Below are 23,406 nucleotides of genomic sequence, written 5' to 3'. Positions count from 1 at the left end.
GGGTTCTAGTCCTGGTCGGGGCGCCGGATTCTGTCCCGGTTGCCCCTCTTCCAGGCCAGCTCTCTGCTGTGGCCAGGGAGTGCAGTGGAGGATGGCCCAAGTGCTTGGGCCCTGCACCCCATGGGAGACCAGGATAAGTACCTGGCTCCTGCCTTCAGATCAGCGCGGTGTGCCGGCCGCAGCGCGCCAGCCGCGGCGGCCATTGGAGGGTGAACCAACGGCAAAGGAAGACCTTTCTCTCTGTCTCTCTCTCTCTCACTGTCCACTCTGTCTGTCCAAAAAAAAAAAGGCAGCTCACTAGAGGTTGGCTTCTTTTGTCTTCACTTTTTCCTTCCTCTCCTTGTCATCTTCCTCTGCTTCTTTCCTCTCACCTCCTTGCAGTGCTCCTTGGAGCCAAGAACTTTTGAGGCCAGATTCTATTTACTTTATTTATAGCTGGCTTCAAGATGAACTGCCTCCTAAATTAAAACATGGCGTTGGTGAGCTTGGTCATAAATAATTGATCTGTGCTTGAAAAGAAAGCTGTTGCAGAGGGGTCGGTTTTAATTTCAGCAAATCTACCAACTTCATTACAGTCTGTGGCTGTCACCCAGTAATTTGAAGCTAGAATAGAAACTTAAGTAAAAAACAGGACCAAGCTGAAAACCTGAGTACATCAGAATGCTTCCATGAAATAAAATTATTATGTAAAATGCCTAATAATTTAAACTCCTTGAGATCCTGTCATTATTTTATTCATGGAGAACTCAATGCAAACTTCAAAAGTGCTAGAGAAGAAGAAAGTTATTTATAGGATAGTTGTTTATTTATAATAAATTACTGTGGTTTAATCTTGAAGTTCAGTGTTTCCTGTTTATAAACATTGACTTTTATTGGTTTCTGCAGGTTAAATTAAGAAAATGTCAGTATATTCTTTTTCTTAGTTTTAGATTTTTTTTAAAAGCTAGTAATGTCCTTTGCTGTATATAGCAAGTCTTATCATCATAATTCTTGCCTTGTCTTTATTCTAGAGAATGAGAAAGTGCTGTAGGGCCATGAAATGTAGAAGAGTTTATATGAGAGAAGATGTCTACACAAAGCAGTTTCAAGGAAACTTTTAGGGAGACTAGAGTTCATTTGATCCAGGGAGATCAGTTTTGCTGCTTTCCTTGAAGTAACAGATACAAGTTCTTACTTCAACTCTCTTCTAATGTGGAAGTTGTTTTTGTTTCCTTGAGCTGGTGTCTTTATTTTATTTAGCTATAAACCATTTGAAGTCCTCTAATAATATATTTTTTAATTATAGTACCTAAACCCTGGTGCTATGCCATTTTAATATAGTATCACACTTGAATTTTGCCAAATAACCTTGAAGGAAGGATATTATCCTATTATAGATGAGGAACGGAGGCTCCAAGAGGTAAAATAAGTTTACTGTATTCTTAGGCTATTAAGTAGAAGAGCTGGTTCTTGAATTAAGTTTGACACATAATGATATTATCTATATTTTTAATTTATCCAAGTTTATTTATTTATTTATTAAAGATTTTATTTATTTATTTGAAAGTCAGAGTTAACACAGAGAGGAGAGGCAGAGAGAGATGTCTTCCATCCGATGGTTCACTCCCCAGATGGCCGCAATGGCTGAAGCTGTGCCGATCCAAAGCCAGGAGCCAGGAGCTTCTTCCAGGTCTCCCACATGGGTACAGGGGCCCAAAGACTTGGGCCATCTTCCACTGCTTTCCCAGGCCATAGCAGAGAGCTGGACAGGAAGTGGAGCAGCCGGTTCTCGAACCAGTGCCCATATGGGATGCTGGCACTTTAGGCCAGGGCGTTAACCCACTGCATCACCGCACTGGCCCTGCCAAGTTTATTTTTTAAATGTAGATTTTCATCCAAAACAAGAATTGCTGTTAAGTTCTATCTATATGGAACTAAAATATGATTACTTTTGACTTCCAATCCACCCTTGGGAAGAACTCTGAACAAATAGGTCTTTTGTCCCTTTTGTTTTTAATTTATTTGACAGGTAGAGCTATAGACAGTGAGAGAGAGAGAGACAGAGAGAAAGGTTTTCCTTCCATTGGTGCACTCCCCAGATGGCCGCCACGGCCGGTGCTATGCTGATCCAAAGCCAGGAGCCAGGTGCCTTCTCCTGGTCTCCCATGTGGGTGCAGGGGCCCAAGCACTTGGGTCATCCTCCACTGCCTTCCCAAGCCACAGCAGAGAGCTGGACTGGAAGAGGGGCAACCGGGACTAGAACCCGGCGCCCATATGGGATGCCCGTGCCACAGGCGGAGGATTAACCAAGTGAGCCATGGCGCCTGCCCCCTTTTGTTACTAGGCTGTAGAGATCGTTATGTCATTATCATTTAGCCTAATTTAATATACTGAAGACTTAAATAATTTCTTCTTCTGCTACATGATTCCCAGATCCTTTCAGCTCTGGCCACTATAAAAATAATAATAATAAATACTCATGTTTGCATATTTACTGAAAAATTTGCTATCACTTCATTATGATAGTACTGTGGGTTGGATTGAACAGAGTGTATCATCTGTTTTTTTCGGTAACGAAATACCTAAGACAAGCTGCTTCTAAAGGAAAGAGGTTTATTTTGGCTCACAGTTTTGGAGGTTCACAGTCCAAGCTTGGGTAACTCCGTTGGTTCTGCATATGGGGATGGTGTTCTTGCTTGCCAAGGCCTAAGGCAGTAGATGGCAGGAGGGAGTGAGCATGACTGTGTCTGTGTACGTGGTCTAGAAAGCCTTCAGAATTTACTCATGGGGATTTTATCATAATCATCCAACCCAATCCAGTCATTCCCCTGAGGCCCCACCTCATAACACTGCGATTGGATTAAGTCTCTACTCTCTTAGTTCTATTAACTAAACATTTGGGAGACATCTCCAAACCATATCCACACCATAGCAGAGAGTATTCCATTCATGAGCAGATTCCAGATATCTTCTTCACTTGATTAATAACTGCCCAGAAGAGTCACCAGTTTACCAAGGTTTTTCCAGCTGGTAAATCATTAAACTGTTGGGGTTTTTTTAGCTTTTATTTAATGAATGCATTTTTCATAGGTACAACTTTAGGAATACAGTGGTTCTTTCCTCCATACCCACCCTCCCACCCCAACTCCCATCCCATCTCCTCCCTCCCCCATCCCCTTCTTCATTATGGTTCATTTTTAGTTTGACTTTATATACAGAGGACCAACTCTGTGTTAAGTACAGCAGAGTTACATAGAGAGAGAAGGAGATGCAGAGAGAGAGAAAGAGAGGTCTTCCATCTGCTGGTTCACTCCCCAGATGGCCACAATGGCTGGAGCCGCTCTCATCTGAAGCCGAGAGCGTCTTCCAGGTCTCCCACATGGGTTTAGGGGCCCAAGGACTTAGGCCATCTTCCACTGCTTTCCCAGGCCATAGTAGAGAGTTGCATGGGAAGTGGAGCAGCCAGGACTAGAACCGGCGCCCATTTGGGATGCCAGGTCTACAGGCGGTGGCTTTACCTGCTACGCCACAGCACCAGCTCCTAAACTGGTTTTTCAAAAGATTATGAAATGTATCAAACATGTAAAGACATTATAAAATATATGTGTGTAAAGAAATATATTGAAACGAGCATCTGAGGTGACCACCTAGCTAAAGTAGTAAAATATCACCAGTCTTAAATGGCCTTATCTTGCTACCAGAGGTAACCTTATTCTAATTTTTTGTTAGCCGTTCCCTTGCTGTTTTTTTGTTTGTTTGTTTCAGTGTATATCCATATATAAGTAGATAGAAAATATATTTTTATATATAAAATTTAATTTTATATTAAAGTTCATTTTTAAATTTTATTTATTTATTACTTGAGAGGCAGAGTTTCTATCTGCTGGTTTTCTCTCCAAATACTTGCAATGGCTGGGGCTGGGCTAAGGCTGCCATGTGAGTAGCAGGGACCCAGGTACTTTACAATCTCCACTATTTCCTGGCATCTGCACTGACAGGAAGCTGGAGGCAGGAGGTGGAGCTGGATATCGAACCAAGGCACTCCAGTGTGTGACATGGAGGGCTGAACACCTGTCCCCGCATTAAGTTTTGTTGTTGTTAGTCATATCCCTGACCTTTTGTTTTACTTTGTTTATTGAAGGAGAAGGGGCTTCAGTTTGTGTGTATGTGTATATGTTTATCCCTAAGTTAACTTTTAATTTGGCTATTTTTGTTCTTTATTTATATGTTAGGCGTATTGTTTCTATTGATGTGTCAGTATCATGATCCTTAGAAGCACTTATGTTAATATCTGTGGTTGAGGTTTGATTATTTTAAATTCTATGCTAGTCCTTTATATGTTGTTTATGTGGCCATTTTATGATGGAGGATGTTTCATTTTTTTTTAAAGATTTATCATTCTATTTATTTGAAAGAGTTACAGAGACAAGAAGAGACAGAGAGAGAGGTCTTCCATCTTCTGGTACACTCCCCATATGGCCGCAAAGGCCAGAACTGCGCCGATCCAAAGCCAGGATCCAGGAGCTTCCTCTGGGTCTCCCACGTGGGTGCAGGGGTCCAGGACCTGGGCCATCTTCCACTGCTATCCCAGGCCACAGTAGAGAGCGTGATCAGAAGAAGAACAGCCAGGACTAGAATCGGCGCTCATATGGGATGCCGGTGCTTCAGGCCAGGGCTTTAACTTGCTACTCCACAGCACTGGCCCCTCGGTCTTTCTAGTGTTTGGATCTTGATACAATTTCAATGGAATAATTCTTTTAATTGCAGGCACTTTATTGTACTTGCACTCCTGCCAATTAAATGATGGTAGGGCTGTGTGGTGTGTGTGTGTGTGTGTGTGTGTGTGTGTGTGTGTCTCCTCACATATTTCTGAATGTCCTGAATTTGAGGAAGTTGGGGAGGCTGTGCAGTTAGAGAATTGCTTCTCCGGAATAGAATTAACGGCCCCAGAGTGTTAAGCATGACTGGGTAGTGCTGCACTGTTTGCCCAGGGGCCCATCTTGATTATTAATGCAGTGTATTAGATATTTTCTGATCAACATTGCCTTCAGTGGTAGATCTTACCTGATGTTTAATCTATTGCCTGTCTGCAGTATCTGAAATGATATCTTAATAAGTTTAATTTGTTACCCTGATTACCAAGGAACTTGAAATGACTTTTTGCATGTTTTCTTTTTTGTTGTTCTGTCAGATGTCTAAAATTGCCCTTTGTCCATTTTTTTAGTCGTTTCAGAAATTTGAAAATTGTGTCTAGATCAGTGATATACCAAGAGGATTTTCTGTAATGATAAAAGTGCTCCATTTTGGTGCTAATAGAGCAGCTACTAGCTATTTCTGGCTACCAAAACAGAGCTAATGAATTTTATTCAGTTTTAGTTAAAATAGCCACATGTGGCTACTGGTTATTACATTAGATTGTCTTGTAGATTTAGTTTCATAAATATGTTCTCAGTTTTGAGCACATCCTTTGTTATATCTTTTTTTTTAAAGATTATTTTATTTATTTGAAAGTGTTAGAGAGGTAGAGAAAGAAAGAAAGGTCTTGGATCCACTGGTTCACTCCCCAGATGGCCGCAACAGCCGGAGCTATGCTGATCCGAAGCCAGGAGCCTTCCTCCAGGTCTCCCATGTGGGTGCTGGGGCCCCAAGGACTTGGGCCATGTTCCACTGCTATCCCATGCCATAGCAGAGAGCTGGATCAGAAGAGGAGCAGCCAGGACTAGAACCGGCGGCTATAAGGGATGCTGGTGCTTCAGGCCAGGGCATTAATGCGCTGTGGCATGGCGGGTTAAAGCCCTGGCCTGAAGCACCAGCATCCCATATGGATACTGGTTCTAGTCCCGGCTGCTCTTTTTCTGATCCAGCTCTCTGCTATGGCATGGGATAGCAGTGGAAGATGGCCCAAGTCTTTGGGCCCCTGCACCCACATGGGAGACCCGGTAGAAACTCCTAGCTTCGGATTGGCATAGCTCCAGCCATTGTGGCCATCTGGGAAGTGAACCAGTGGATGGAAGACCTCTCTCCCTGTCTTTACCTCTCTCTGTAACTATTTCAAATAAATAAAATAAATCAAAAAAAAATTCAAGTTTTAGTTTTAATTAAGTCAGTTTTTCAAATACTTCTTTCCTTATTGGTTTCTGCTTTTTTGTGTTCTGTTAATTTTTTAAAAAAAAAGATTTATGTATTTTACTTGACAGACACACACACACACACACATATATATATACACATCTTCCATCAGCTGGTTCACTTGACAAATGGTCACAACAGGACAGCCCGGTCTGGGCCTAGCCAATGCCAGGATCCTAGAACTCTATCTGGATCTCCCACGTGAGTGCAGTTATTCAAGTACTTGAGCCATCTTCTGCTGTTTTCATGGGTGCAGTAGCAGGGAGCTGTATCACCAGTGAAGCAGCCGGAACTTGAACCAGCAGTCTTAGGGGATGCCCACAATGCAGGCAGCAGCACAAGCTGCTGTGCCACAATGCCGGCCCCTAAATTTCTTTGTATTCCCAAAGACATAAAGGTATTCTATATATTTAAAAACTTCTGCCTCTCTCATGTAAGACTCTAATCCACCTGGACTTGATTTGGGGATGGGATATGAAGTACATAGCCAATTTCACTTTTTTCCTTATATTTCCAAATGTCCTATCACTATCTATTGAACAATCCATGTTTTTTCATCATTTGTTTACAATATATTTTGTCATTAGTTGAGTTTCTATGTATGTGCAGGTTTGATTTGGTTCCATTGGTTTATGTATTTATTTATCATTGTGCCAGTGCTACATTATCTTGGAAGCTACAGATCTGTAACAGGTTTTAATTAGGGTAACCCTACCTTGTGTACTTATGTTTTTGATTTCCCCTTTTGGCCCAGCCCTGAGTACCTATCCCTATTCCTCTTATCTTGAGTTGGTGTTCCTCAAAGCGGAGGCCCAGGGTCCCCATACTGTGCCCACGTTCTGTGGATGAAAGCAGGGTTTGTATATGGTTTAGTTCCCAGATTCCCTACTTCACCTTGTTTCAGCACCCTTAAATAGGAATTTGTCTGTCTCCCATTCTTGCCACTAGCATCTTGACAGTTATGAAGGGAATTATAATTGCTTATAGAACTTGTTTGAAAAGCCAAAAACAGATTATTCAAAGCAGATTACTGACCTATGTGCTCCTAATTTGAGCTCACCGTGTTTAGATAAAATAACAACCACTGCTTTAGGGTTAATTTTTGTCTAGTTTAAACAATCTAGAATCCTGATGTGAGCTCTCTGTCCATTATTTCTCCTTTCAGTTCATGAAAATTAGTGTTCCAGGGGTTCTTGCCCTCCCTTTTCACTACTCAAATCCTATTGAGACTTGGATCTGACTTATGCATACTATATAGCTTGGCAGGAAATCTAACATGTTGTTAATATCTTCTGGTTAGGGGAGCAAAGTAATTAACACTAATAAAAACATTTTGTGATTCTTGACTTACCACAAAACTCTATGGTACACACTCTTTCTGCTTTTATGATTATTTCTTTCAAGTTGACCTTAAGAGTGTACGTCTAAATTGCCTAACAATATGTTTTAAATCTTTAATTAGCTCACTGTATATAGTTTTGTTGCCAAAGGAACTATAGCAACAGCCTCAGGAAAATGAAAATCCCATGTATGCATTCCTGGGTAGAACTCCTCCCATAGACTTCCTTTGCAAATACTTCAAGAAATCAAATTGTGTGCAATTCTGCCTTCATCAAGAAAAGCAAAATTTTGAGCAAGCGTCCTAGAAAGTAGCAAGATACAATCCATAAGACACAAAGCAGTGAAGGAGAAACAGCTTCCTGGGACTCTTGATTGGATCACTAAAGGAATTGGCAGCAGCTTGGACTTGTTTCAAGAGTGCTCTATTAATGATTTATGTTGCTCATTTACTCAGTGAAATCAGGTATATTTTCATAATTAATTTTTTAGAAACCATGTAAGTCGCAGAAACACAAGTACTTAAGCCATCACCATTGCCACCCGGAGTGCCCCATTAACAGGAACTGGAGTCAGGAGCCGGGGCCCAGTGTTGAAAGCAGACACTCCAACATGGGAAGGTTCACGTGTTAACTGTTAGGGAAATGCCCAGCCCCAGAATTCTTTTGAAATGGCAAAATACACAGACACTGGAGATGCCCCTGACATCTGGTGCAGGACATTTCTCTAGCAGTTTTCTCTCTCTCTCCTTTGCACTTTCAATTTTTAGCTCTTCTGAGTCATCCATTAGCATGTAAACTTGCTGCTCTCCAATCTTAAACAAAAAACAAAACTATTTCCGACTACAGTCCCATTTCTCCTCCCATTGGAGGCATAACCCATCCAAAAAAAAAAAAAAAAAGATGTCCATACTCATGTGATCTCATGCTCTCATTTTCTAGTAAGCCAACCCTGCCTGGTAAGGTTTCTGGCCCTACCAATCCCACAAAACTGCTCTCCCCAGGGTTACCAGTGCCCTCCACTTTGCTAACTCCAAGGTCTTCGTTTACTTAGCAGTAGTATTGAACCTTTTCATCTTCCTAGGTAGACGTTCTTAACTTGGATCTTCCAGACACCACACTTTTCTCCTGGTCTTCCTTGGCTTATTGCTGCTGTGGGGCCTCTGCATAGGTGCTGGTCTAACATGTATTCCCACATGCCCCTCACCCCCTGCGGGGGTCTTCTTACCTGATCCCCTTCTCAGTGGGCCGCCTGCTCCCCTTACTCCTGATTTTCCTTTACTTTGTTCTAGATTGTCTTTTTCCCGTGTCAGTCACAACTTTTTGTTTTTAGGATTCTTACTTTACAATACTAGCTTAGCTTGGATGTATTCTCTCCTCCTGTACTTTCTGGAGATTGGTGTTATTTCTTGCTTAGGTGTTTGATGGAATTTACCACTACAACATCTGGACCTGGAATTTTTTTGAGGACAGATTTTTGATTATCTAGTTTCTTTACTCCATATAAGTAGGATTTTTTTTTCAGTTTTTTTCCTGTTTCTGTTTGGTTTTTGTTTTCAAATTTTGTTTCATCTTGTGTCAGTTTTGATAAGTTAAATTTTTTATATATAAAAAAGGTGTCCTTTTCATTTAAGTTTTCAAATTGGTAGGCATAAAAGTATTTATAATATTTTTTTAATATCTGCAGGTCAGAAGAAGGACAAAGGAGTCAAATCAATAAAACCAAGTAAAATCAATAAAATGAAATTTCTAGCTGGGCAGACAGAATGAGAGAGATAGAGAATGAAGGGGAAATGTATTTGCGTTGGCCAATTTTTTTTTAAATGGATTCATTAATTGATTTGCTCTTACATGTTTTCTATTTCATGAATTTATATGTCTTTTATTATTTCTTATAGTGTAGGTTGACTGTCCTCTTATCTAACTTCTTAAGGTTGAAATGAAGTTGTTGATTTTTACCTCTTTCTTTCTTTCTGTCTGTCTTTCTGTCTTTCTTTCTCTCTGTCTTTCTGTCTTTCCAGGCAGAGTGGACAGTGAGAGAGACAGAGAGAAAGGTCTTCCTTTTGCCGTTGGTTCACCCTCCAATGGCCGCCACGGCTGGCACGCTGCAGCCGGTGCACCGCGCTGATCCGAAGCCGGGAGCCAGGTGCTTCTCCTGCTCTCCCATGCAGGTGCAGGGCCCAAGCACTTGGGCCATCCTCCACTGCCTTCCCGGGCCACAGCAGAGAGCTGGCCTAGAAGAGGGGCAACCAGGAAAGTATCTGGCACCCCGACCGGGACTAGAACCCGGTGTGCCAGTGCCGCTAGGTGGAGGATTAGCCTATTGAGCTGCGGCGCCGGCCAACCATTTTCTTCAAGTAGAAGCATTTAAAACTGTTCACTTTCCTGTAAGCATTGTTTTAGTTACATCCCACAATTAGTTTTAAATACTTTCTAGTTTCTTCTGTGATTTCTTCTGTGACCCATAGATTATTTTACAGTATATTTAATTTCTAAAATGTGTGATATCTTACTGTTATTGATTGCTACTTCAATTCCATTTTAATCAGAGTACATACCCTGTATTACTTCAGTCCCTTGTAATTTATTGAGACTTGGGCTTTCTGTCCTAATCTATGCTATGTCTTGGTGAATATGTCGAGTAAACATGAAAAGAATGTGTACTCTCCAGTTGCTGGGTGTAGACACTTTTTTTTGATGGGCTATGCCTCAAAGGGAAAAATGTTTATTTCTTATTTCTGGGATCTCCATTTGTTTCCTTTTAATAGATTCTGTTTCTCTGCTGAGATTTTTCTCTCCTTTCATTCATTGCCAATGTATTTTCTTGTGCATCTTCAAGCATAGTTTTAATAGCTGCTTTAGAATCCTGTCTGCTGATTCTAACATCTAAAAATGTTTTGAGGTTGATCTCTGTTAACTGTCTTTTCTCTTGGGAGTTAAGTTACATTTTCCCATGGCTTTGTGAATAACTCTGGATTCTGTTATGTTCCTTTGATGACTTATTATTTGTTTGTTTTAGCAAGCAGTTAACTTGACTGAATTCAAACTGCTTATCTGCCTTTTGGGTAACAGCTCAAATCTCAGCTCAGTTTTTCCTTAGCTGGAGTTTGCCTTGAGTGTGTATAGTTCAAGGATCCAAAGATTTTTCTGGTCCCAAATGTATTACAGAATTCCACCATTCAACATATAAACTATGGTGGTAGTTTCTCTTAACTGTTTTTCTGAAGTATTTGATAATGAGGATTTTTATCTGAAAGATTTAAAATTTAATGTTTCATTTTATCAATTTATCATGTATTGGGAAATAGGAAAAGAGAAACATTGATTTTTCTAAGTAAATGATATTTAGTGGGTGCTAATATTCCAAATTAGTGTTTTATTTAACTCAAGGCTTCCGTGTTGAAGAATCCAAAGCAATGAGTTAGGGTCTACCTTGAGGTAAGATGTTTATCCCAATGCAGACTTTGAACAGAATTATATTCCTTTATTCATAGGAGAAGAAAGATGTTCTGTAGCAAGAAAATTCATACATAGCCTACAGGTCCAAAATAGCCTTTAATCTTTAAAGAGGTGATGAATTAAGAGTCAACCTGAGATAGATGGTATTTTGCATTGTAAAATGTAAATCATCTGTCCTGACTAATGCTGTGTTTTAGAATTTTAGACCTGAAAAGTATCTCAGAGACCACAGGGACAAGGCCAGAAAGGTCAGGAAACTTCCCTGTGTTCTTTTTTGGATAGCTCTCATTAGGGTTAAGCCAGGATGCAAAACTAAAGATAGAAAACGTAAGGTCCAGACATGAATCTGTCATTTACTGTCTGGTTTTTGACAGGTTATTTAACCTTTCAGTGTTAATTAATCTCCATAATGGCAATAATAATCTGTCTTGTAAGGTTGTTCAAAAGATTATGGGGGTGTTACAGAGCACAGAGCAGGCATTCAGTAGTTTCTGTTCTGCTTCCGGGATATAAGCAGGTGATGGAGCAGCCATGTAAGGGTGCACTAGCAAGAAGACTGCTCTATTTTCTTCTGGTTTTTGTTCCTCTTGGGTAAGGCCTAGAAGGGAAGATCTGTGACTATTATAAGGAGGATTTCTAGGAGAGAGTGATCACAAAAAGGCTCTGGAAGGGCTAGTGGAAGTGTTAAATAGAAGCAGGCTGGAGACCGTGAAACTGGACAAGGGATTTATATTAGACTTGCATTTGTATTAGTGCTGTTGGTCTACTTCCAGACTCCCCACTCTAAGAAAGATTGGTTGCGTTGTTGAAATGGAGATGGGACAGTGGTTAGACACAGAAGCACTGAGTGCTAGGAACCCTTGTCATTGAGTTTTGATCCCAGTGCCTAGTAATAAGTAGGCATTTAATAAATATTTGTGGGCAAGTGGCTGGATATACTCTCCTGTTTCTAGAATCTGGATTTGTTTAGGGGTTGCCCTGCCAAGTGCAATCTAGCATGGTAGTAGCCTGCAGGCTCTCATTTTGTTTACAGTTACCTAGTCAAGTATGTTCAAGGCTCAGACTTGTTCAGGCTGGAGGAATCCTGGAGGTGGGCTGGATGGATTCCATTCTTTCTCTCTTTGCTCCCAACCTTTCCCCCATCCGTCCTCAGGGATTTGTTTGGGCTGAGTCCTGGTTTCATTCATCCACTCACCCAGATCCACACTTGGCTCTGTGTTTATTGTAAGTATTCATGAAATGTTTGTTGAATGAGTGAATGAATGACACTAAACCTGTAGGAAGGCAAAAGAAAGGTTGAGAGGCATTCAAGCTGCCCAGATGGGGAATTTATAATCAATCAGCACGTACCAGAGAAACACAGATGGCTGTTCTGGCAGGCCAGCTCCCCAGCAAGTTTACCTGGCTCATGTTTAGGTTTCCATGATTAGAAATCAATCTAGGTCTGGTTCAACAGTTGCAGCTTTTGGTCTGACTCTCCAGAAAGGAAGTAAATTTCATCTTAAAGACTTTTTCCTGGGCTTCCTGCCCCTTGTGGATAAGATAAGGTGGTCATCTGTCATTTTAGAAAGATAGTGCATTAATCACTTTTCATGACTGTAGTGGCATACCTGACACAGGCTACTTATGAAGAAAAAGGTGTTTTTAGCTCACAGTTGTAGAAGTTCCAGAGCATGGCATCTGCATTGGCTCAGTTCTGCATTGGCTAGCCAGGGAGCAGAGAGAGCTGGGTGTGGCCAGGTATGCTGGTTTTACTTTTATTTTTTATTGTATTTTATTTATTTATTTGTTTATTTATTTTCTTGAAAGGCAGAGTTGGAGAGATCTTCCATACACTGGTTCACTCTCCAAATGGCGCAACAGCTAGGACTGGACCAGGCCAAAACCAGGAGCCCGGAGCTTCATCCAGCTCTCCCATGTTGGTACAGGGACCCAAATATTTGTGCCATGTTATGCTGCTTTCCCAGGCACATCAGCGGGTTGCTGGATTGGAATTGGAGCAGTGCCCATGTGGGATGCTGGCATCACAGGCTGCAGTTTAACCTACTGTGTCACATCACCGGCCCCAGGTGTGCTGAGTTTATAACAGCCCCCTTGTAAGAACTGCTGGGATCCCAGGAGAACTGCCTTCCAAGATCATACCCCAGTGACCTAAGAGCATCCCATTAGGTCCCACCTCTTAAAGGCTCGACCACCTTCCAATTGCACCACCCTGAGACCAAGTCTTTAATCACATGACCCTTTTGGAGAAGACAACAGTTTGGAACTCTCAAACCAAAGCGGAGGGTCTAAGAGGACATGTGAGACTTATAATATTTGTGTGCTTCTTATAATTTCTTTCTGCATTCACATACATACTTTCTCATTTTATCCTCTTAATGACATTGAACATAAAGTAGGTATTATTATCCCATTTCCCTGTGTATCAGAGAAATGCTAATTAGGAGTATTCCATGCCTTATAGAAGTGTTGAGTGACAGAGACAGGATCTTTAATCTTAGTTTGATGTTACCTTTGTTGGCTGTCATAATCAGCATCATTTATTAAACTTGTGGTTTTCATTGAGCACTGTGATTAAATCTTTTCTCACATAGCCACATGGCTTATTTCCTTACATCTTTTGAGCCTTGGCTGGAATGACAGCTCTTGAAGAATCCCTCCTGACCACCCATTTTTACATTTTACTAATTGCATTCCTCCTCTACTGCTGTCTCTGCTTTATCTCCCTAACAGTTTATCACTCAGGACTTACATATATATTTATCTTTTTATTTTGTCTCTTCCTCTAATTGGCTGTAAGCTCCATGAGGACAGGGATTTTTGTCTGTTTCATTCCTTGATGTGCCTCCAACATTGTTAATATTGTCTCATTGTAGCATATGGGTGCTCAGTAAATACTTGCTTCATGAATTAATAATTCTCAGAAACACCTCTACAAGGTTTACTGACAAAGAAAATTATGCACAAAGGTTTTTCTAACCAAGGTTGCTCAAGTAAGAGGTTAGAGAACCTGATTTTGAATTCAATTGTACTTAATTTGAAAGCTCTCCTAAAAAATATGTTTTCAAAGTTTTGTTCCCTATAAGATTTGGGGAAGAGACTACGGATGCTGTTACATGAACACAATGGGCCAGGTTCAGTCTTCCCCACTTCCTTGTTGGATTTAGTATTGGAGTTTAGTATGAGGATTTTTTAGATTTTTGTTTTTGATATTTATAGATCACACTTCATTGTTGTGCATAATATATACAGAAAATTATTGGAAATGTATAACCCAACTACCTTATTAAAGCTGTCAGCTAACCTAGTCAGGTTTTAGTTTTTCTTTCTTTTTTTAGGGTTTAATTTTTTTATTTGAGAAGTAGAGTTACAGAGAGAGGGAGAGACAAAAGTCTTTCATCCACTGGTTCACTGGCCACATTGGGACCTCAGGAGCCAGGAGCTTCTTCTGTGACTCCCGTACAGGTACAGGAGTCCAAACACTTGGGCCATCTTTTACTGCTTTCCCAGGCCATAGCAGAGAGCTGGATCAGAAGTGGAGCAGCCCGGACACAGACTCTTGCCCATATGGAATTTCAGTACTGCAGGCTGAAGTTTAGCCTACTCCTACTACGCCACAGCACCACCCCCTCCCCCCTTTTAAAGATTTATTTATTTATTTATTTGAGAGGCAGAGGGAAAAAAAGAAAGGTGTTCCATCCAGTGATTCACTCCCCAAATGGCTGCAACAGGGGCTCAGAAGCCAGGAGCCAAGCTTCTTCCGGGTCTCCCACATGGGTACAGCTGCTCAAGGACTTGTGCTATATTGTGCGTCTTTCCCAGGCCATTAGCAGGGAGCTGGATCGGAAAAGGAGCAGCCTGAACTCAAACTGGCTCCCATATGGGATGCAGGCACAGTAGGTTTTAGTTTTTCAATGAGAAATGACAAGAATAATTGAAAACAAACAAACAAAAAGCTTTATTCTTATGTTAATACATGTTAAGGGACCCTTTTTTCTTAGAGGGATTGGTAATACCAGTTCTTAACAATACACATAAAGCACTTGTTTAAGTTGCAACATCACTGCATTTTTCCGCTGGTTTCTCTAATATGAAGTTATAATTTTTAAAAATGATCTATCACTTTTCAAAAAGGAAAGATTTACAGTTTCGTTACACCAAAAAAATCCTGCAAACTTGAATTTAATTTGTTTTTTTACACTGTAAAAATATTATCATGGGGGATACTCTTTAAAGCTTGAGATTGGTAGGAAAATATTAAAAATTTTCTGCAGAGACAGTGTGTAGTAATTGTTAGCTCCTCTAAACACACACGTGGTTCCGTCTTCTAGAAGACAGCCTCCTGCTCTGCAGATCGTGTGAGAGTCCTCCACGTGTAGTGCATTATGGATATTGAGGTATACCCAAACAAGCTAGAATGTGATCTCTTTGAGGGGAGATTCTGAGCATGCCTCTCGATAAGTGGTAGGCAGGCGATGAATTCAGCCAGTGTATGTTAAGAACTTATTATATACTTGGCATGGCAGGAGAAGAAAGCAAAAGCTTATTCCAAGGACACTGTTAAATCACAGAGACTTTTGTTCCTGCATTTGATTTATCTTGCTAATCTCTTGAAGGTGAGGCCCAAAGACAGAAATGTGCTCCTTGGGGAGTCTTTCTCGATTCTACTGGGAGAGGCAGGGGAGTGATCCACACAGACTGTGCATCTCATCTGGGATGGCACAATCTTCATTTAGGTTCAAGTTAGGCATATTTTCTAGAATTATATGAGGCCCACTCATTCGTTCATTTGCCATCTAGAAATGGCAAGTGGGTGCAAAAAATTAGTTACGTATATAAATTAGGCTGCATTTTGGAACACATTATCTATTTGACATGATAGTTGTGTTCATTTTACAAACACTACTTCACGTGAGTTATCTCATTCCATTTATAAGAACCCTGTGTTATAAATACAATTCTGTTTCCTGTTTAGGAGTTGAGGAAATTGAGACTCCAAGACATTAAGTAATTTTCCAGAATCATACTCGGATTAGGTGACAGGACTGGGGTTTTTGCCAAAGTGGCCTGACTCTTACAACCCATGTTCTAAAACCACGTGCTGTGTTGCTTTTCATGCTTTTCCCCTTGCAAATTCTGTTTCTGACTTTTTTTTTTCTTTTAAACAAGGTGGTTTGCTCTCTCCTGGGAGCCTTACACATCAACCAATGTAAGATAAATAGTATCTAAGCATAGTAAGTACTATGAGGAAAATATAGCTGCAAAATGAGGAAAAGATGGAGTTTAAATGCCCACTTGGCGGGGATAAAACACGGGTGGAGGGTGCCTTCTGCACTGTTCATGACAAGCCTTTTAACTCTCGTAAATCACAAGCATATAACTGGAGCCGTGTGCGGAAACACATTAGATTACTAATGGATCATCCTGCAGGAACGAACGTACACAAGATATAAAAATAAATGAAGTCCTTGTTGACTCCTTTGTCTTTCCTCACGATTCATCATTATTCCATTACTAACAGAACCTCAGGACAGTTGGTTATAATTTGCATCACTGTGGAATTTCTATTGGGCTATGGGGGTTTTTGTTTTGTTCTTCACTAAGTACCCCTTAACTAAGGACCTCTAGCTCATAGAGCCAGTGAAAAACTGCAGCTGTTGGGCTAGTAGGTAGGATAAAGTTTAACCAAGTGAGCTTCCTTTCTGTCACACACCAGAAGAAGTGCATAACAGTTTGGCATTCTTGGTGTAGAACTATGGTTGGTAAAGTTTTGTGAGTTTGATTTCTGTGGAGGATATAGCAGCCCTGACCTACCTCCCAGCACTGTCAGCTTTGTCTCACCATGTGCGCCTCCACAGTAATCAGGGATACTTGGAGTACTCTCAGCCGGCTTTGTAGGCTGGGAGACAGGAAACTCCTATGTCGCCTTGTAAGAAATGAGCGTTTCAAATTTGAAGCATGTTTGCAATCTTTGTATTTTAAGGAAAAATTTGTAGGTAGCCTGTTTTCTTTTTCCTCATGTATGCTTGGAAGTTAAAGTACATGTGTATGCATACAAGAAAGCTTAAATTTCCTATACTAAATATAGACTAGCTGACTTCAGGGTACATATTATACATTAGCCAATGTATGTGCCTGGTATTTAGATAAGCTGAGATAATCCTGCTTACTCCCCACACTGACACACAAGCCCTATACACACACATTTTATATGAGGCCCACTCATTCGTTCTGCAGTACTCTGCACATACTGATACTTTTAGGTGCAATGTTTATTTTTACATTTGTGTGTCTACACCTGTATAAGCTCTAGAAAATGGATTCTTTATATCCCCAGCAACACCACCACACACAATGTCATTTAAGTCTTGAAAATTCTAGTTGCAGGTATTTTTTGGTGTTGTTGCTGATGTTGTTTTGGCAAAAACTCAAATGAATCCATTTCTTCCTTCCCTTGATTGCCACACTTTGTGTTTGTACTCCTTTAGGAAACAAGTGAAGGGTTGGTTGCCAGCAGTACAGGGGAGCCCGGCTGCAGGCAGGCACAGCTGGGGAGAACAGGGAGGGGCAGGGCGGGAAAAGACATGCACGCTCCCCCCATTGCATCTCCCTTTGCCCCAGCTACAGCTTTAGCTTTTCACGTGACTGTGATCCATATGTGTGCATTTGGCTTCTTGCAGTGAAGCAGACCTTTGCAGGCCTGGGCTTTGTACTCACAGTCAAAGCTTCATTTAACTAGAAGGGAATAGATTGAGTCTGCGTCCTCATGCTAAAGGCCACGAAGAATTCATCGTGAGAAATTAACATTTCACTAAAAATAGAAACAGTAAAGTCTATTATACACATTTCTAAAATCTCAGGGCTGAATGGTATTTGGAAATGCTGACAAAAAGGTAGCAACCAAGATTTCTCCAAATCGCCTTCCTCACCACCTGCCCCTAACTGCACCCTGCCCCTAACTGCACCCTCCATTGAACTGTGCTGCTCCTACTAGAAAATAAAATAAGCTCAAATTAACCCTCTCTGCTGGCAGAATGCATAAACAGAAACTCAGCTAAGAATTTATTAAGCCTGACAAGCAAACTTAAGTCCTTTGTGAAATAAGAAATACTTTTGGTCTTGAAGTAAAGGAATTAATTGCTGCTATTATCAGGAAGTCCTGAAATGGCAGAATATTCTGAAACCCTGGACTGATGAACTAGCAAGTGCTATGATCAAAAGTACAAGGTCACCAGGAACTTTTTTGATATTAGAAGACTGGGCAGGTAGAGATCACGTTGAAAGAGCTAGTCATCGGCATTTGCACTGGATGTTGCTTTTACTTGCTGAAAAGCATGTGTGGGTTCTTCTACAGAGTCATCAGGAATGGTCGCTGTCATGTCTGCTAACACCCATGTCTGGCCTACCCTAGCGCTAGCCTCTAAGAAAGGTGTGAGCAGTGAGTCCTATGGAAACAAACAGCCGATAGAGAACAGACACGCCTGGGTTCTTCTGTTTGCAATCCGCCCTGTCATCGGATAGGGGATGAGAAGACCTTCCTAAATCCAGTTGTGAGTTGGAGAGTGATATTAGATGCAGCTTGGCAAGGGAACACACAGAATAGTTCAGAGAAGGATATAATAAAATTGTTGTGGTTCAGGCAAATATCCTCATTCCTCTGGTTTGGAACCCACGTGGGAAACATTTCTTTCTGTTGTTGTTTCTAGCAAGTCTTAATAGCAGGCAGTGCATTTCCTGCCAGCATCCAACATTTTGCACCTCATCTAAGTATTGTGCAGGGATGATGTTGTGGGCTTTTAGAAAAATTGCTAATTATATATGTATTAAAAGCCCCAACCTGAACCTCTGAATCAGCACTTAACATGCCTGCATTGTAAAGGCCCCTAAATCTGCTTTGCCTCTGCTCAAATATCTTTAAACTAAAGTCCAAATAGGCATTTTCTTTATTGAGTGACACAAACACGTTCTATGCCAACTCCGTTGTTCAAACCGAGAACCAGGAGACAGAGGGCTCCTTATCTCTTAAGGTTATCCTATTTTTCAAGGCTTAAGTAGTAGGAGTATTCAAGGCCAGTCTTCAATAGCTGAAGAAATCAAATGCTCCTTCCTCAGATGCTTCTTTGCTTATTTTTAAAGGGAATCTCTGTTGTAGAAATTTCCTCTGGGTATGGAAACTCTGTGCATTAGGCTTTGTCTTGCATTCACTCATCTTTTTGTGATAGAGAGGCCTTATACTTACTGAAATTGAGCTCATCTCCTGTTAGAACTGTGTATCAGTGATGTCCTGAAATGGAACAGTGTTATATTCCATTGGAAGGGAGAGTCAAGTTAATGTTATTAGAAAAATCAAATGGAAACATTAAGTTTTTTTAAAGTTTTGGAAAAGGTCAGTGTGTCTCCAGATTGTCTTCCTGGCAGTTGGATTTAATATGTTCTTGGCCAGTGTGAGGCTAAGGAAGCACTCAGTGGTAGCAGATGTTTGTGTCCTTGCCCGTGTCATCTTTCCATTGCTGAGCTAATTGACGCTAGCTGGCGAGTGGTTGATCGATATGCTTTCAAAGCGGCAAATGCTCTGGTCAGTTGGCCTCTAGCCAGAGGTGAGGTCAAGTTTCGTCCTTCATCTAAGCAGCAAACCTTTTCCTGAGTCCTCCCAGCCTCTTGCCCAGGTCGCCAGGCTGGTTTATGCTGAGGTATTATTTGCGCTGGGTATGGGAAAGATAGGTTGGGCTAGAGTCAAGTTTCAGGTCCAAGGAATCTCCCCAACTTAACCATCCCCAGTTCATCAAGTGGCCCCTTCTTGCTTGGAATGTATCTTTGTTAAACACTCAGCGTTTGTTAAGTTATGCACAGATATTTGTACTTTAAATAAGAGCTCTATATAGTAAAAGTAAAGAGACTGGCTTTGCTTTCCTTTTCCACAGTTGAATGTCTTTCATAGGCCACCAGAGAATTCCTACGCTCACAAACCCATGGTAATTTTCCCCTAATATCCTACACAAACTTACTTCAGAAGTTGTGAAGTGAAATGTTAGGGATTATTCTATGTGCTGTGGCTCCTACTCTCTTCCTTCCCCGATCCTCAGCCTCTCCTTTATTTCTAAGGTCAAGATGAGGTTGAACTTCTTTTTCCTTACAGAGGAGCAGGCTGTAAACTTTCAAGGCTTGAGCACTTGCTTGTTGCAGATTTAAAGGAATCTCAGATTTAAAGGCGCTCAGGGGCTCCTGTTACAGAGTGAAGTGAGAAGTGGGCTGAAGCCTGCCCTTCCCATTGTTTCCTTTGTTGTGATCTGGTTGTTAAGGGTAGAGTGGGGTGAAAAACAGGGCAAGAGCCCATTGAGCCCTTGAGTTGATAACCTTGGCTTTCAGGAGGCTTGGGTGTGTGTTACCAAAACCCTCCCAGAATACCCAATAAAAACCGCTCCCCAGGCCAAATCTGTTATAACCTTTAAAGCAAACCTGGATTTTGCTTCAAGAGGGAAGCTTTTGCTCTCCCTATGTCCCTGGGCTCGGCCTCCTCCCGTTCTCTGGCATGTCAGCACTTGCCTTCTGTTTTTTCCATTGTACTCCTCCCAGCTCAGCACAGAGGCCCCACCTCTCACAGGATCTGGGTATGTGACCCTGAAGCCCAGACAGCCTTGCCCATAAATCTTCCTGGTCCACCTGCAGATCGTCTGTCAGCGGCTGCCCTGCTTCTCTGTTGGATGGGCCATTCCCACACTTCCGTCAGACAACCCTGAAGCCTATTGGGCTGCTGGAAATTCAGAATGGCCTTGTTCAACCTCGTGTCTCCATCTGTTGTGTCCCATATCCTTGTCTGCCACACCTAAACTCTTCTCTTCTGGGTAGTTTCATGAGGCCCCAATGAATGGTGATGAGAGGCCATATCATGAGTATGGTTGTTTTAGTCCATTTTCTACTGCCGTGGCAATGTCACAGACTGGGTAATTTGTTAACAGTGGAAGCTTATTCAGTTCATAGTTCTGGAGCATGGAGTCTAGAGCATGACACAGTATCTCGCAAGGGTCTTTGTGCTGGGTCATAAAAGGGCAGAAGAGCAAGCAAGCATGCCTGAGATGGAGAAACTGAGCCACATTCCTGTTCAGGAACCCACTCCTGTGATAACTAACCCACTCCAGGGATAAAGACACTGATCCATTCATGAGGGCAGAGCCTCCCTGACCTAATCACTTGCTAAAAGGTCCCACCTCAAGGGAGTAGACAAATTTAACCCATTAGAGTCAAATTTCAGGTCCGAAGAATCTTCCCAACTTAACCATCCCCAGTTCATCAAGTGGCCCCTTCTTGCTTGGAATGTGTCTCTGTTAAACACTCAGAGTTAAGACTAAGATTCAGGTTAATATAACTCCATACCACATTGGAGTGTGTGGGTTCAACTCCCAGCTTCGACTTCCTCCCAGTGCAGACCCTGAGAGGCAGCAGTGATGGCTCAAGTAGCTGTGGTCCTTGTGTTCCTGGGTCCTGATTCTAGCCTCAGGTGTTGCCCACATTCATGTAGTAAACCAGCTGATGGAATATCTCTCACTCACTGTGTCTCTTAAATAGTTATAAATGTATATACACAGGCATACACAAACATATCACACATATGTCCAACTTCATCATACTGTCACAATGGCAATTAAATTTCAACATGAGGGGCTGGCGCCGTGGCACACTAGGTTAATCCTCCATCTGTGGGGCTGGCATCCCATATGGGCTCCAGGTTCTAGTCCTCCTCTTCCAGTCCAGCTCTCTGCTGTGGCCCAGGAAGGCAGTGGAGGATGGCCCAAGTGCTTGGGCACCTGCACCCGCGTGGGAGATCAGGAAGAAGCACCTGGCTCCTGGCTTCGGATCGGCGTAGCTCCAGCCGTGGTGGCCATTTGGGGAGTGAACCAACAGAAGGAAGACCTTTCTCTCTGTGTCTCTCTCTCACTGTTTAACTCTATCTGTCCAAAAAAAAAAAAAAAAAAAAAGGCATCTGGTAAAGTCACAGTTCACACACGCCCAGCACATAGTCAGCAATCAGTTACGGCTTGTCTTTCTGTTATTGGTTTCTTGTGGAAAACAGGGTCCTGATATGAGAGGTCAATGATGTGGAACAGGATATGAGAGGCATAAATGGTGAGTCTTAGGACATTTTGGAAAAGAAGGGCCTGAGAAGACTTCAGAGAGGCTGAAATTGGCCTGGACTGGAAGAGTGAACAGAACTTGGATCTGGAGAGTTCATGCTTTTCTGCAGTTTGAAGGAGCTCGTAACAGAAAGAGAATTGATCCCGGGTTTAGAAGAAATAGAATGTAGCTTGAGCTTGGACAAACCTCTCAGCACTGATCTTCTTGATTATAAAAATAGGACAGGAGGTACCTGCTTTGTCCAGCTCCCAGGGTTGTTAGAAGGCACAAATGAGTCAACTCAGGCAAAAATATGTCAAAAATGTTAGAGCCTAACACATGAATAAATTCATCCTGAAATCTTTAAGTAAAGAAAGAGGATCCCAAAGGCAGGCATTTGTCCTAGTTATTGAGATACCAGCTGGGACACCCATGTCCTGTGTTTGATCCTGAGCTTCCCATTTCTACTTTAACCCAGCTCTGGCCATTGTGGGCATTTGGAGAGTTAACCAGCTGAAGGGGGAGTTTCTCTCTCTCCTCTGCCTTCTCTCCCCCTCCCCAAAATGAATGAATGTGAATCCCTGTGTGTGTGTATGTGTATGTATCTGCCTGCTTGACTGTCTCCTCTTGAATGAATGAGTGAGGGTTCCAGAAGAATGCAGAGCTTCCCAAGATTAGAATTATCTACGCTGCAGGACTCAGAGCTTTAGATGTGTCACTGACCGCTGAAGTACGGTCATGGCCAGTGTGAACACATACACCTGACTACATGGAGACTACTCTTGTTTCTCCAAGTACAGAGAATGTTCTTCGGATTCTACACCTAGAGTACCTGAACCAATCTGTTAAGTTTCCCAAATAATAACTACAATAACAGTAACAGCAACAGTGAAACAATAGGCACTACCATTACTAGGCACCTTCAGTATATTAAGCACTCAGCTAAATACAGAACTTACCTTACTTCATTCTCAGACATCCTGAAGCAGGTAGTACCATTCTCAATTTAGAGTTAATTAAGTTGGTGCTTAGAGAAATAATTTACCTGATCTCCTTTAGCTAGTAAATGAGGGCATTGGATTTAATTCACATTTATTGACTCCAAATCCTAAGCCTTTTGTGCCACTTTGCTATTAATCTTTAAAAAGAAGAAAAACACACACCCCGTCTGCTGCCTTGTACCAGATTTCCCATGTAGAATTACCCAGGAGAATGAGTTAAATGAATAAAATGGTTAGTTGTCATTCAGATAATCCTTCTCCCTTGTAGTTTTACTGTTAGAAAATTTAGACACACAGTAGTTCCCAGTCATGACAGTATGCATTTTCTAGTCCAGAGACTGGGATATATCAGTAAGAATAATCTTTTGTGCTTTTTCTGAGTTTTGTTTACT

General features: G+C 41.6%; 1 protein-coding gene across 2 annotated transcripts in view; it reads left to right on the top strand.

The window, feature by feature from the left end:
* The window catches only part of CACHD1 (cache domain containing 1), a 243,987-nt gene that overhangs the window by 94,074 nt on the left and 126,507 nt on the right, over positions 1 to 23,406 (top strand). The gene's annotated exons all lie outside the window — the stretch shown is intronic.

Source organism: Oryctolagus cuniculus, chromosome 7, assembly GCF_964237555.1.
Source record: "Oryctolagus cuniculus chromosome 7, mOryCun1.1, whole genome shotgun sequence".
NCBI lineage: Eukaryota > Metazoa > Chordata > Mammalia > Lagomorpha > Leporidae > Oryctolagus > Oryctolagus cuniculus.
The sequence above is the reverse complement of the archived record's forward strand: the minus strand, read 5'-3'. Positions and strand labels throughout refer to the sequence as shown.